Genomic DNA, 16,116 nt, shown 5'->3' with positions numbered 1-16,116 from the left:
AACGATGGATACATGTAATTATACATTTGTCTAAACCCACAGAATGCACACCACCAAGAATGAACTGCAGTGTAAACTCTGGATTTTGGGTGATTATGATGTGTCAATGTCAGTTCATCCATTGCAGCAAACACACTGTTGTGGTCGGGGAACACTGATAACGGGGGAGACTATGCATGTGTCGGGGAGGGAGTATACGGTAAATCTCTGTACTTTCCCCTCAATTTTGCTGTGAACCTTAAACTGCTCTAAAAAAATAAAGTCGTAATAAAAAAAGAGTATGACCAAATTTTAATTTCATGTCTGACCTTTGTCTTGAGGACCAATTTGGAGTATTTGTATTTTCAGATTGAGGAGGAGGAGACCTCGTGGATTATGAATTGGAGATTAATATTCCTTTTTTTTTTTTTTTTTGGCCGTGCTGCATGGCATGCAGGATCTTAGTTCCCCCACCAGGGATCAAACCCGTGCCCCTTGCAATGGAAGCGCGGAGCCCTAACTACTGGACAGCAGGGATTTCCCAAGAGATTAATATTCTTTTGATCAAACATAGAGAAACTGATCACATTCTCTTAAATCTGAATATGATGACTTTAGTATGGATTTTCATTTTTACTAATTCTACAATATCAATAAAAATATATCCTTTATGTTTTAAGAGAAAAGGATTCATCATGTGGACCAGCAATACTTGGTTCTACGTATGTGGTGACAACTGGCCTGGAGGGAGAAAATGGTTTCCTTTAAGAAAGAATCACAACAAGCTTCCGATTACACACACACATAAATAATAATTTGCAAGCATCAAAATTAGGCCTTATACAGAGGACCGTTCAGTCCTTAATCTAGATATGAAGGCCTTTTCACAATGACCATGCCTGTAGATAAACCCTTCAATATATGCAGATGTCAATGTATTGGGTTGGCCAAAAAGTGCCTTCGGTTTTTAAGTAAAATAAGACACATTTTTCATTTGCACCAAGAACTTTACCAAGCAATGTATTCACCCTTTTGTTCCATTATCTTCTGTCATTTTTCAGGCAGCTTCATAATTCCATCTTCCCAAAACTTTTTCTCTTTTTGAGCAAAGAACTGATCCTGTGCCTTTTACAGTCTTCCAGGGAATTGAAATTTTTTCCATTAAGAGAATTTTGTAAAGACCGAAATAAATGGAAATCCGAAGGTGTAATGTCTGGTGAATACGGCGATGAATCAGAACTTCCCGGCCACGCTGTAACAGTTTTTGCCTGGTCATCAAAGAAACATGCAGTCTTGCGTTATCCTGATGGAAGATTGTGTGTTTTCTGTTGACTAATTCCAGATGCTTTTTGTCAAGTGCTGCTTTCAGTTGGTCTAACTGGGAGCAGCACTTGTTGGAATTAATCGTTTGGTTTTCCAGAAGGGGCTCTTAATAGAGGACTCCCTTCCAATCCCACCACATACACAACTTCACCTTCTCTGGATGAAGACCTGCCTTTGGTGTGGTTGGTGGTGTTCATTTCATTTGCCCCACGATCTCTTCCATTCCACATTATTGTACAGTATAGACTTGTCATCGCCCATCACAATTTGTTTTAAAAATGGAACGTTTTCATTACGTTTAAGAAGAGAATCGCATGCGGAAATATGGTCAAGAGGTTTTTTCCCACTTACCTTACGTGGAACCCAAACATCAAAGCGATTAACATAACCAAGCTGGTGCAAATGATTTTCAACACTTGATTTGGATATTTTGAGTAGGTCAGCTATCTTCCGCGTGGTATAACGTTGATTGTTCTCGATTAATGTCTCGATTTGATCGCTATCAACTTCAACTGGTCTACCCGACCACAGAGCATTGTCCAGCATGAAACTTCGCAAACCACTTTTGACATGTTCGATCAGTCACAGCACCTTCTCCAAATACTTCACGAATCTTTTTTTTGTTTCAATTGCATTTTTACCTTTCTTGAAATAATAAAGCATAACAGGCCGAAAATGTTGCTTTTTTCTTTCCATCTTCAATATTAAAATGGCTACACAAAAATTCACCAATTTGGGGCTTCCTTGGAGGCGCAGTGGTTAAGAATCCGCCTGCCAATACAGGGTACATGGGTTCGAGCCCTGGTCTGGGAAGATCCCACATGCAGTGGAGCAACTAAGCCCGTGTGCCACAACTGCTGAGCCTGTGTTCTAGAGCCTGTGCTCCACAACAAGAGAAGCCACCACAATGAGAAGCCCGTGCGCAGCAACGAAGACGCAATGCAGCCAAAAATAAATAAATTAAAAAAAAAAGTCACCAATTTTGATGTCTTTTTTTACATGCACGCTGATATGACAGCTGTCACATACAATCTAACAAAATGGTTTCAAATGAAAATAAAGATAACTAAGTGCTACTAGAGCCATCTTACAGAAAAAAACGAATGAACCTTTTGGCCAACCCAATATAAAGTGAGAAGGAAAAAGGGTGAACCACCCTCTCCTCTATGTCTGGTAAGGTCTGAATACTTCTTTCTCCCGTGTCTCTTTGTCACTGATCTTAACTGCTCGGCAATAAGCAAAATATCTACTCAAACTCATAAATGACAAATTAATGTCAAAATTTAATTTTTAAATATTTTCACTTACATATTTTGTTCGGTGAGGAAAATCTGAGATAAGCTGCCCTTAGGGCTTTTAACAATAGGAGAGTTAGTGCCTACTTGTGTAAAGCTCATTATTAGCACCTTGAAGTAATGAATTCATTCAGTCAACTCTTGATTGTTACGCGGACAAATATGAGTCACGGAACCAACATTTACGTAATCCAAGAGTCATTAGTGAAACCTTTTAAATGAGACTGAAGGGTAGGAATCTTGACTAAGAAGGGGCAGAAAGGGGGCTTTTGGTGTGCTGGTTACGTTCTATTTAATGTTAAGTGTGTTCACTTTGAGATAATTCATTAAAGCCATAATCTCACGATTTGTGTCCTTTTTTGGTTATGTGATTCTTCAATTTTAAAAAGGCTAATATAAGAAAAAAATATTTTAAACTGAAAACATTAAATGATCTAATAAGCTCCATGAAATTGTGGATTTCTGTCTTGTTCAGCACTGTATTCCCAGTGTCTAGAACCTGGCACATAGGAAGGACTCAACATGTATTCAAATAAATTAACAGTTAAAAAAAAATCCTACTATGCAAAAGTAGAACAGCTTATATAAAAAGCAAAGGTTCCCCACACCACCTCCCAACTCCAATCCTGCTTTTCCGAGTGATCAACTTTTTAACACTCTTAACTTTCTCTTTTTGGTTTTCCTGGGGGTTCTTTTCATATCCTTAAATACTATGTTTATATCTTTTTTCTTAATTGATCAATTTAGACATTGTGTTCTTGCTATGACAGATGAGGATTCAGCTCATAAGACTACCACTTCCCTATCTTCTTCCTCCAAATATAGTTATAATCAGTGAGACCTTGAAGCAATTTACAATCAAAATACTGAATTTTATATTCAATTTCTGTATCATGTGTGCCTTAAATTGCTTCGGAGGTATGAACATGAGTTCATAGTAGAGAATAATTAATTATGAAAAGATGCAACCCCAGAAACACCTGACGTCAGAAAGAAGCTAGACTGGGACCATAAATGATAACTCATAATCCAGAAATGGACAGTTCCTCATCTTATCATATTGATAATCAAGAACTGTCTTTGTACTTTCTTACATGAATTTTCCTTAAGTTGACCTATCTCAACATGGCAAGAAAATCTGGAGTCTTCCAAATAACACTATTATATCAAAGAAACAAATAATTTTAGAGGGAGATGCTCATTTAGTCTGTCTCATTTTTTTTAAGAGAGAAAATGAGACCCAGAGAAGTTAATTAACTTGCCCAGAGTCACACAGCTTAATCAATAGCAGTCTATCAATATTTTGTCTAGTTATTTACTTATTCATTTGGCAAACTTACTGGGTGCTGTGCTGATAAAAAGTAAGATAAAATTCCTCCCCTCAAGATATTTTCTGTCTAGAAAGCATAAGAAGTCAAGAGCCCATGGACTGGGAGCACATAAATCTTTATGGGGAGGTCAGGGAGAATGGATAGAGGAGGGACAGAGAAATGGTGATGTGTACACCATGCCTGAAGGCTGAGTAGTCAGCACAATGGCTAGGAAGGAGAGCACACTCCTCACACAGGGAATGCATATGCAGAGGCATTCAAAGTGAGAAAATAGGGCAGATAGGAACTGAAAATTGATATGGATGACTTGAGAAATAGGGGATGGGTGAGGAGCAAGGGTGGGGGTGAGGTGTGCAGGAATCAGCTTGTAACGACAATGGAGACATTTCAGAAATATAAAGATCGTGATATGAGCAGATCTTCACTTCAGAAAGCTGACTTTTATGCTGGAATGAAGGATGGAATAGAAGCAGGAGATTATGCATCAGGAGCAAATGAAAAACATGAAAGCTGGAAATTCAGTGAGGAAGGGATGAATGCTGGAGATGAGAGGGGGATGAATGCTGGAGATGAGAGGAGGCTGAATTGATAGAATTTGGTGATGGACTGGAGGAAACAAGTGAGTATGCATGAAGAATGGGTTTCTAGATTTCTGGCATGGGAAACCTACTGAATGGACCACAGTGGGCTAACAACTGTATCCCCTAAATGTGCTGGGAGGAGCAATTTGGTGGGTGGGAATGATGATAAATTTGATATTGGCATACTGATGGGGACATCCATGTAATGATACTTAAGTGCCTCAGCAATAAAATTATTGTTTTCAGTTTAACACATATTTAGTACGTACAGCAAAACTGCCCCCCCTCTCCAGTCATCCATCTATTTCAACTTGGATTAATTCCTATTTGGCTATTATGTTAGACTTTTCAAGAGAAATAGGATACTTTCCCTGCCCATCATAAAAAAGCACTTCAAAGTAAATGACTGTTAAGGCAATGTTTTAAAATAGGAAGTATTAAAATCTTCCAAGGTGTGCTTGTTAAATTTAGTTAAATGCCTAAAACGGGAAACTGGGTAAACACATGGAGAAACCATAAAGACATTATATCAAATAAATGCTATGATATAGCAAGAGCGCAAGGAAGTGTATTTAACTGTTATCAGATACCACGCTTTTGATTTTATAATTTCCCAAGTGTACTGAGGTCTGCTTAACACAACTGACTTAAAAATGTGGGGGAAATGACTATTGATTTCAATTAATCAAAAGTAGGATAGGGCTTCCCTGGTGGCACAGTGGTTGAGAATCTGCCTGCCAATGCAGGGGACACGGGTTCGAGCCCTGGTCTGGGAAGATCCCACATGCTGCTGAGCAGCTGGGCCCGTGGGCCACAGCTACTAAGCCTGCGCGTCTGGAACTTGTCCTCCGCAACAGGAGAGCCTGCGACAGTGAGAGGCCTGCGCACCGCGATGAAGAGTAGCCCCCGCTCGCTGCAACCAGAGAAAGCCCTCGCACAGAAATGAAGACCCAACACAGCCAAAATAAATAAATAAATTAATTAATTTTTTTAAAAAGATAAAAAGTTAAAAAAAAGAAAAAGTAGGATAAGCCACAGTGAAATGTCTACAAAACAGTTCTATTCAAGGACAACCTCTCACTCTTTTCATTATGACCCTCCTCTTCTCATCCATGATATACAGAATTTATCCTTTTCTCTGGAATTCTGATTTACTTTCTAGATTATTTTTCTTTTCCACATTTAAGTCAAAAATAAAGTTCAAGATCTGATTTTATAGAGAACTCTCCACTAAAACTTTATCTATACTTTCATTATCCTTTGTTTTGGCCACAGTTTTCAACATTAACTTTAACTTTTATTCTTTACCTTCATGTTTCTTCCTTTCTACTTTAAATGTCCTCTATATGAACAGCCATTCATACTCCTTCCATCCTTCTACATTGTCTGTAACTTTATAAATCATACAGGTGCTTATATTATTCAGAGAGCATTATACTAGATGCTGTAACTTTTTAGGGATTCTTTTCCTCTGACCTCACAACCACACCTAGCCCCCATTTAAAAGAAAAATATACTTTATAAATCAAGTCTTAATGATCAAACACCAATAAATGGTTATATCTTAGAAAATAAACCTATACCTAAGTTAAGAACTGGTAGATAAAGTTCTTCAAACATCAATAAAACATAAGTCAGGGATTCATGTTAAAACACTAAAAAAAAAAAAAAATAGTCATTCTCTCCATTCCTAAAATTCTTGTCTTGGAAGGCATATTTTCTAGGACAATTAAGCAATTTATTTTCACTATTTAAATGAATTGCAGGCTTGAACCCAGAACCGATGAAGAGGTAGATTGATTAAGGAATTTGTCATCACTTTTAATTTTTCTTTTTTCAAGCTTAATATTATTAGAATTGATTTCTGGAGATAAAAATGAAGGATACGTATGCCCTGACACTGAAATATACTGTGATATGTTTAGTAAAACCACACAATAAATAATAAAAATGATAATTTTGTAAAATAACTATTTTGACAAACAAAATTCATTATAGCAATCAAGTTATTTATTTAATGTTAATTAAGCTCTCCCTATAGAAGTGTGCTTAACTTTATGTAGGTTTCGTAGTTTTTTAATTCAAGTTAGCAAAAAAAGAAAATCTCATGTACAAATGCTAGTGAGCCTCATATATCAAAAGGCTTAAATCTAAGAAAAATCCAAAGCTTTATTTTCCAGTATGAAATGTTTGAATGGTCCATACATTTTTTGATTCACACAGTGAAGACTGGGACAACATTAGAGCTCTGTGTTTTCGTTTATGCCCAGAAGCTATAGACTGAGCTGATTATGTAATGGAACACAGCAAAATTTATCTGTTCTCTCCAAATCTTCTCACAGGGAAGCTATATGCAGAGTACTTGGATTATTTTATTATTCTAACTAACAAACACTGCTGCTATTCACTTTTCAGGTTACTTTTCAACAATGACAGCTTTACAATGTACTTGTTATATAAGTAAACATTTATTTTCTTCCTCAGTTTGTTGGCAACAACAAAAATGATTATACATATATGTATTTGTAAACAACTTTTAAAATTAATTTTTAAAACTTGAATGTGTGTTTGTTAAGTGATTTGAAGAGAGGTCAGGGTCAGAACCAGAATTAATTAAGTCCAAAGCTGAGTGGACTGAAGTTAGGAGTTTTCAGTAAAATGGTTCTGACTCTCCCTGAAGGTATAATACCAGGCCTGGGAGTGTTGGCATTGTACCTTTTTCTAGTGTAGATGGTATATTTCATTTCATAAATTGTGTCCACAGAGAATAAATGGTTAGATTCAGAGTTCCAAGGAAAATTTTCTGAAAATGCTACAAATGAGAAATAATGAACAAAACCCTCTTGTGATGAGGCCCCAGGTTTTACAGTGTTGCAAAATCATTACAGTATGAAGGCAGAAAGTATAGTAAATGTTGCCTGCTGGTTCCTGAGGTTTTCCAGCTATAACCTTTTCCCCCCAATTTTTTATAGGTCATAAGTATTTTATTCCGGATGTCATAAAATATTTTGGTTTTATTTTTTGATTGATTCATTTAGATAGGCTTTAACAATCTTTGGATTACAAAGCAGTGCTTGCAGCATCAGTCAGGCTCCATCAGCCAGAATTTTTTTCACAGCTTAAAGAAATCACCTATAGATTAAATTCATTAATATCTGTCAAAAGTATGGGTCAGAATAAAAGCTGGTTATAAGATTTTTGGCCTAATGATGAAATGTAAATGAACAGTAATAAGCCAATTTGTAATAGGGAATTAAGCCATCCGTTTCATTATTCTAATTTCAAAAACAGGCAACAAATCAAAGCAGATGAAACTTGTACTACTGATAATTAAATCTATTACTGCAAAAAATATAAAAGAATAACAATGAATTGATTTCTTTTTAAATTTTAAAATGCGATGATAAAATGTTTAAATACAATATTTTCATGATTAATATTGCAAGTTTAACAAATATTTTCATCCATAATCTACACTCTTGAAGAGTCTATACTCTTTAACAAATCACACTTTATATCACTTTTGTGTAAAACTGTTAGGGTTTAAATTTTTTATAGTGAAGCAGTGAGATTTCATTTCACAACTTAGTTTCTAAACTATTAGCTGATATTCAAGGGTAGGTCTACCAGCCTCACCTGAAAATATGAAAGCGTATTAATTTGCACCCAGGAACCCTCTCTAAAACAACAGAGACCAAAGGTATGAAACAAAGTCATCATTGAGAAAAGAATGCTACTTCTTCATCTAACAGTGAAGCACTGGATACTCATTAATGAAATATTGCAAAGATAAGTGTCTTGGTAATATTACCCTAATTATTAACTCTACCAGATTATCTGGTTGCAAATATTAATCTTTTTTGATTAAAAAAAAATGCTCAAGGAGCCAAACTGATTTGCTAAACTATGTCACAAGTCCCAACTTTCCTCTCTGAAGATGAATGAATGCCTCTATCTTTAAAACCCTTAAGGTCTCCTAAGCAGTGACAGGGTCAACTCAAAGGGGTATGTACGCTTCTCATGATTTACCTGCTCACCTCCAAGAACACTGTAGGGGAATTCAGTATTTATGGGAGATACAAGAGAGCAAATGAGAAGTCATTCTCAGAAAGCAGGGTCAATTGCTTCAGTATGGTTTGCTGGTCACCAAGAAGCAGCTGTCAATTAACTCTGATCAGACATAAATGTAGACGTAGGAGCAGCACATCTAAAAGTGGCCCCCAGCACGAAAATTCTGTTCCTTCTCCTCCTCCTTCTCTTCTTAAAACATAAAACAATCATGCCACCTTGTATGATTCATATTATAAACAGAAAACCAATCAGCCAAACGAAACAACCTTCCTACTAAAAGTAAGGGAAATTAATGAGAAATTTTGCATAGCCATTGATTCCTATATATCCACTCCTGTTAATGTGATTGCTGTTCAATCTGTAGACTAGAAGAGCATAACCTGAATATCTATTCTTATTGGTTAAACTACTCTGCATTTCCAGATACATTTTCTGCTGCAGTCATTTCTATGCTCAGAACAGCACTTCTACTAATAGGTTGTAAAAAAGAAAAAGATATTTTGACTACTTTATTAAAAATCTATATAGAAACGCAGATATCATTTTTTTAATTTATTGTTTTAAAATGTCAACTACTGTTCTTATTTCTCCCAAGTTCAAACTTATTGAAGGTTATGAAGTAACCACTTCCCCCAGAAGCCAGAACTTTCACCTCTTCTGAACAGGGGAATACCTCTCATAAATTAGGTAAAAAATAAGGGCTTGCTGATTGAATGATAGTCCAAGATTCCTGTGGCTGCCAATTCCTTATAAAGACCTTCCATCTACCACAGTGAGCAATCCCTGAAAGTCCAGGTAGTCACTTACTTCATCAATTATCTGGAAGTCTGAAAGCAGTGGTAAAAACAGCCTGCGTAAATATTAGTTTCTCAACTAGTGTCAATTTGTTCCAAGGAAAGTGACAAGAGAAATGTGAGGGCTGTGATCTCTAAATCTAAAATTCTGTCTATTTCAGACTAATTGAACTTTTACCAAGTGCAAGTCAGTCATTACAGATGATACTGTTTAAAAGGTAGAAGAAGGAAGTGCAAAGATCAAAGGAGCGCTTACAAAGGGGAACAACTATTTTTGTACATATACTCCAGTATTTACTAATGGGGTTTGAAAACCGGGCGTTTACTCAGCCCATGTGAATGCCAACTGCAGAACACAAGATAAAATTGAAAGTTCAAAACAAACAGATTTTCAAATCACCACCAATCCCTAATTGGATTATATAGAACTTTCTTTAAAAAGTCTTTCAAACAAGGTTAGAAGTGGTTTTCTATTCACGGCAAGCAGTATTTCAGTCCAGTAGGCTGTGGCCCAGGAAGACATTTTATCTAAATAAGCTCCAGAGGGCTTTGAGGAGTTGCAGGTATCAATGTGGATGAGTAAGTTCAGGAGAGCTCATGTTTCCATTGATCATACGTGCTCTTCTCACTTTAGCAATTTAATTACATGATAAATTAATCTCTTTTTATTTCCTGTCTTCTCAAGTTCAGAAGCTCAAAAAAATACTCTGCTTTAAGTTATTTACATAACTTCTTTAGTGCCTCAAACAGTAAAAGGATTCATCTCTAGAAAGCACAACATTAAAATCAGGAAAACAGCATGCTTCAGCTGAGGGCTTTATTTTAATCAGATTCCCATTTAAAGTTTTAGCAACAGGAATGCAATTTAAACTACTCAGGTGTATTTAATTGAGGTATTTTGCTAGAAAAATAAGCACTGAACATCTTGATCCTAAGCTTTAGTGTTTACCAAATATCACCAGTCTGTAGAAGAACATTTCTATGCCAGAGCCATTAAATGGTTTAGTAATACAGTCATTCTCTCAGATTATGGGCTTTATAACAAAATCTTTAAGTTAAATATAGTTATTTAGTTACCTGCAATACTGAAAAACCCGACTTAGCAAAGTCCATGAAAACCGCTTAAATCTTGATAATCAAAGCCAAGCAATCAACCAATCTTCGTACAAATTTCCTAATTTACTACAGTAAATTAATGAGAAATTTTATGTAGCCATTGACTCTTACACACCACTCCTGATAATGTGATTCCTGTTCAACCTACACACCAGAAGAGCATAATATGAATATTTACTCTATTGGTTAAACTACCCTGCATTTCCAGATACACTTTCTACAGCAGTCATCTCTCTGCTCAGAACAGCACGTCTACCAACAAGTTCTGAAGAAGCAGAAGATGATATTTTGACTACTTTATCAAAAATGCATATGGAAGCTCATATATTTTTTAAATTTATTATTTTAAAATGTCACGATAGGCTTTGTTTATATCATTTTTGTTTAAGAGGTCATGCACAACACATGGTACAGCTGTCCAACTGTTTTACATAATCAGGGTGTCTAAAAAGTGTTCTAAGTGGGTAATTTCGCTCTCAAACGCCAGGCAGGCCCTGTAGGATCAGTACCAGGCCCTCCTTATCTTTTGAAAACTAAGGTACAGGTCCTATAGTAGGTGAGCATATCCTGTCCTGGTTGGGGTGTGTGTGTGTGTGTGCGTGTATGTGTGTGTGTGAAGTGGGGGGTTTCTTCTGGAGGTAGGAGACCAGGAATAAGGCTGTCCGGTTCAATCTTGGGGAGCTGGGGAGGGCTTTCCCAGCCCAGAGGACTGACATGCACTTCTGCTTTCATTTCGTGGAACGCCCTTAGGTGAAATCTGCTTCTGCACTGCACCAACCACCTTCCCCTCACTCCTCCGCGCCCAAGCGCCCCTCATCCCTCAAGCCCCGACCCCCCGGCAGAGGAAGGGGAGATGGGGATAAAATAAGTTTGTGCGAGTTCCCCTGCGCGCCGCGTTCCCGCCCGGCGGAGGGAAGGGGGAGAAAGAACGGCCCGGGCGGGCAGCCGCGGCCCTCCGGCCGACCGGCCCGTGCTTAGTCCGGAGGTGCCTTTCCCCCTTCGCGCAGAGCCCATGCGCCTCTCCGCTACTGTCAACCTCCTCCTCCGGTCTAGCCGAGCGGTTAGCGCAGGAATGAGGAAGTCCGAGCGGGGCCGGACGGGGTGCGGGGCGGGTGGGTGGCGGGAGTCGGGCCGCACTTCGCCGGCGGGGCCCCCGCTTGCCCGAGTCTGGCTTACCCTGCTGGCGGGTCCGCGCTCGGCCTCCTTGCGCCTGTGGCTCCCGCTCCGGGGCGGCGCGGGCCTGGGGGCCGAGGAAGGAAGAGGCGGCGGCCGGCCGGAGCCGGAGCGGGTCGGATCGGGTCCGGGCGGGCGCGCGGTCTCGCCGGGCCAGTCAGCGCCGCGCCATGGCCGCAGCGCGGGCGGAGGTAACGCCGGGCGCGCGGCTGCGGGACCACGGCGTCGCCGCCTTCCCGGCCGCGGCGGCTCCGGCCTGGGCTGCCCCGGGCTCTCGAGTGAGGCTGGCGGCGGGACGCTGGCGGAGGGCGGCGGCGAGAGGCCCGACAGACGGGAAGAGCAGGGGAAGCTGTCGGCGCGTCGCCGGGCCGCTCCGGTGGCGAAACCTCCTCTTCCTGCCCCGGCTCGCTGGTGCACTTCTCTCTCTTTCTCTCTCGCTCACTCTCTCACTTCCTGGCTGGAAATTCCCACTGACGTCGAGAGAGAAGACAGACAGACGGACACACGCGCGCACGCCGCGGGGGCGGGAGGTGGGGTCGCCGCCGGGGGTGGGGGAAGCCCGCACGCCTGGTGGGGGGGTGCCTTGCGCCCCCGGCCCGGCCTCGCCGGCCAGCTCCGCACCCACCCTTCGGAGCCGCTGCGGGGCGCAGGCGAAGGGGGCACGTTCGGCGCCCTGGACGCCGGCGTCCCCCGCGGGGCGCCCGCTCCTCTGCCGCCGCTCCGGGAGCCCCGAGGGCAGCGGCGGACGGAGACGCCCCCTGGAAGCGCCCGCGGAGCCGACTCTTAATGGGAAGCCGGCGGCGCGGAGGCGTCGGCCGTGAGGCTGTGAGAATCAGCGGGTCCAGAGCCCCGAAGGACAGGCCCAAGCATCCAGAGGGGATGATGGGTCGGCATGGAGCCAGGCATGCTGTGTGTAAAAATAAGTCTCATCTGTATATTGCATTTAAGTGCTCTCAGTTACTCTCAAATCTCTTTACAGATTAAACTGGAATGTCTGTAGCATAACTGACTTCTGTCCAGGGAAGTCTGAACGTCTACCGGTTTGGGGTGAGGTCTCAAATCTGGTTTTGACAGTTCTTCAGAACTTTCATTTACAGGGCATTGTCAGGCCTTTATGAGAATGCTGGTAGCAATGGTTTTGGTTCACAGCTTGGAAAGAAATACTGACCCAGCAGGTGGGAATTTGTTTTCTTCTGGAGAGACCGCTGCTAGAACCCGCAGATCACCAGTCACTAGCATTTGAGCTTCTTTACATGCCAGGCACTGTGCTAGGCGGGGCAGGGAATACCTTGGGGTAGATTAGTTCCCCAAACAAGAAACCAGAGCTGAAATAGATATTTTAGTGCTAATTATCTCACTACTGAATTCAGTGATAACTGTTTAAATTGAACTTTAAAACATCAGGAATCACCGATTCACCAGGCAGGGTTGCTATGGCATTGGATTGCCCATAGCAATATTCCCTTCGTGCCCACTCCTTGCCATTACCCCCTCCCTCCTCGGGTTATAAGAATCCTCTTGGTGGAGTTTTCAGCAGAGGAGTCGAGATCCATTTGTTCGGGTCTGGGGTGAATCTCTGCAGTGACCTTGGGAGCAACCAACAATCTTCCTTTAAGCCATTTCATTTAGCTCCCAGGGGCTGGTTAAACAGCTGGAATTCAGGGAATTTACAAAGACTGAAGACAATGACTTTTTAGAAACCCTGTGTTATTATTTATGGGACATTATTAGAAATTGTGCCAATATTGTGTTTTTAGTAGATTAATATATAGTTTATAAGAAGTGATTTCTGCCTCTGTCATGAAACAACAAAGTGTTAGGGGAATAGTCTTCTTTTTCCTTATGGGGTAAGTGTGAATATTCACACAGTTCATTCTGCATGGGCTGGTAGCCCATCGCTGAAAGAATCAATAGACAGTATTGTTAGAAGAGAAGAGTCAGTGTGACATATTATGGGAACAAAAATTAAAGAGTGTTAATTACTTAAAAGGATTAAATTTCAAATTCAAAATTATCCCGTACATTGAACTTAAAATTGAGGTGGGCAGAGGGGGTGGTCTATTAAGCAGCTGTTTTAGTTTTCTAGGGCTGCTGCTAGAAATTACCACAAACTGGGTGGCTTAAAACAACCAGAATTTATTCTCTTAACAGTTCTGGAGGCCAGAAGTCAGAGATCAAGTTGTTGGCAGGGCCAGGCTCCCTCTGAGGGTTCTAGGGAAGACTCCTTCCTTGCCTCCTCCTAGCTTCTGGCGACTCCTGGCAATCCTTGATGTTCCTTGGCTTTAGCTGCATCATTCCAATTTCTGCCTGTGTACGCGGCCTTCCTTCCTGTGTCTCCTCTGTGTCTCTGTATCCAAATCCCCCTCTCCTTTCTCCATTTTAAAGACAGGAGTCTTTGGATTTAGAGCCCACCATAATCCAGTATGATCTCATCTTAGCTTGACTACATCTGTAAAGAACCTATTTCCAAATAAGGTCATGTTCATAGGTATCTGGGGTAAGGACTTGAACATATCATTTTGGGGGACACAATTCAATGCACTACAGTAGACAAAACTATAAAAGCCCTCCATCTACTCTTTTTGGCTCACCAGTTATCCTTCCTGTACTCCCGCTTTGTTTCCCAATACTTTTTCTACACCCTATACATATACATACCCGCTCTCAGGAATGTTTCTTACAAATTCACCTACCCTCAGGTGTCAGAGGGTATTTGCCACTATCAGAACACAACAGAAAAAATGCCTGTGGAATTTCAGTCATCAAGATTGTGGAAAGGGCAAGATGTGTTGTATTTGTCACTAAATCTTTGAAATCACATGAATTTCTCTTCTCATAAAGCTGTGTATTGGAAATGTTGACATCAAGAGAATTCTGAGGTTGAGATCTATATAGTGTACACATCAACAATGAGAAGTTATATAGTGTGTAAAGAGTATTCAAAAATACAGACTCATACATCTGAGCCTTACAAACTCTAAGACGTATCTTGGGGATAGAACAGGAGTGAACTGTATTTCTGTAAAGGGCACAACTTGCTTCAGCTCAACATGCTTAGAAACACCCAGGTCACAGCTCTTGGCTGTGGGAGCCAAGATGAAATGGAAAGACTTCACTAGACTTGAAATCATACTTGACTTAGAGTCCTGGCTTTGCCTTGAATTATCTGTGTAACTTTTGCCAAGTTTATATGAACTTCAGTTTCGTCACCTATACAATAAGCATAACATTATAGTGTATATTATATAATAAGCTGTATACTAGCTTTATGTAATGCTTTACATTATATATGTTGTGTTGCTACAGTCTGAATGTTTGCGTCCCCCTCAAAGTCATATTTTTAAATCCTAATCGCCGAAGTGATGGTGTTACGAGGGTGGTCCTTTAGGAGCTGAATAGGTCATGAGGGCAGAGCCCTCATAATTTGGATGTGTCTTTATAAAAGAGACTCCAGAGAGCTAGCTCCTCCCTTCTACCACATGAGGACACAGCAAAAAGTCTGCAGCTGGGAAGAGGGCCCTCACCAGACCATGCTGGCACTCTGATCTCAGACTTTCAACCTCCAGAACTGTGAGAAATAAATTTCTGTTGTTTATCAGCCACCCAGTCTGTGGTATTTTGTTATAGCAGCCCAAATTAACAAACTAAGACATGGCTATGTAATATACATGTAGCAACATATGTGTTGTTACATGTATATATACAATAATAACATGTATTTTACATTATGACAACTCTACCTCACGAAGCTCTAGAGACAAAGGGGAGATAAAGAATGTAAAAGGCCTATGCAAATGTAAATAGTTATTCTAAGAAAAAGGACTTGAAATTAATCTCCTCATAGGCTTAAGTGACATAAAATGCTCACACTGTTGACCACTGGGGCAGACACTCATCCTTGTGGCATCTCTCCCTATTGATAGCAAAGTGTTGCATTACACCTCTATTAAAGTACTTGTCATGTTCTATCTTGTGCTTGCGCAGTTAGCAGGTCTTATTGGAAAAGCACTCCATTAGCCTATAAAAGTGGGTACAAAAGAAAAAGGAGATAAAGCTGGGAAGAATGACCTCTTATGTAATAGCCAGGACAAAAGTGATTTGTATAGTGGATTATATCACCAAGAGTAAAACCAACAGGAGAGTGCAAAGAAATCATCTTCCTCTTAAGACTGTATAGAGAATCCAGAATTGTATTCCCTTGACAATGGAGACACACTGAAATGGAGACAAGAAATTTCAAAGAAGAATGTCACTGGTCTTAGAGATACTAGCATCTTTTCTATCAGCTCAAATGATATTTATGCACTACCATCACTGCCATCAAAGAGTTCGCAAAACTCAAAGAAGTGCTTGTAATTATAGTGCTAGGCAGAGTACAGTAAATGCTTTCATGGAGGTATAGTCAAATACTTAGGCATAGGTAGGGAGAGATATAATGGTGCTTGCAGTATTG

At 40.4% G+C, this 16,116-nt stretch overlaps 1 protein-coding gene across 1 annotated transcript in view; it reads right to left on the bottom strand.

Moving 5' to 3' along the window:
• Positions 1–12,125, bottom strand: part of NFKB1 (nuclear factor kappa B subunit 1) — a 122,285-nt gene extending 110,160 nt beyond the window's left edge. Inside the window, exon 1 of the mRNA XM_060012054.2 lies at positions 11,667–12,125. The gene's annotated coding sequence lies outside the window, so the exon portion shown is untranslated. The remainder of the gene's footprint in view (positions 1–11,666) is intronic.
• Between the last annotated feature and the right edge of the window lie 3,991 nt (positions 12,126–16,116).

Source organism: Delphinus delphis, chromosome 5 (assembly GCF_949987515.2).
Source record: "Delphinus delphis chromosome 5, mDelDel1.2, whole genome shotgun sequence".
Classification (NCBI taxonomy): domain Eukaryota; kingdom Metazoa; phylum Chordata; class Mammalia; order Artiodactyla; family Delphinidae; genus Delphinus; species Delphinus delphis.
This window is presented reverse-complemented; position numbering and strand designations above follow the sequence as displayed.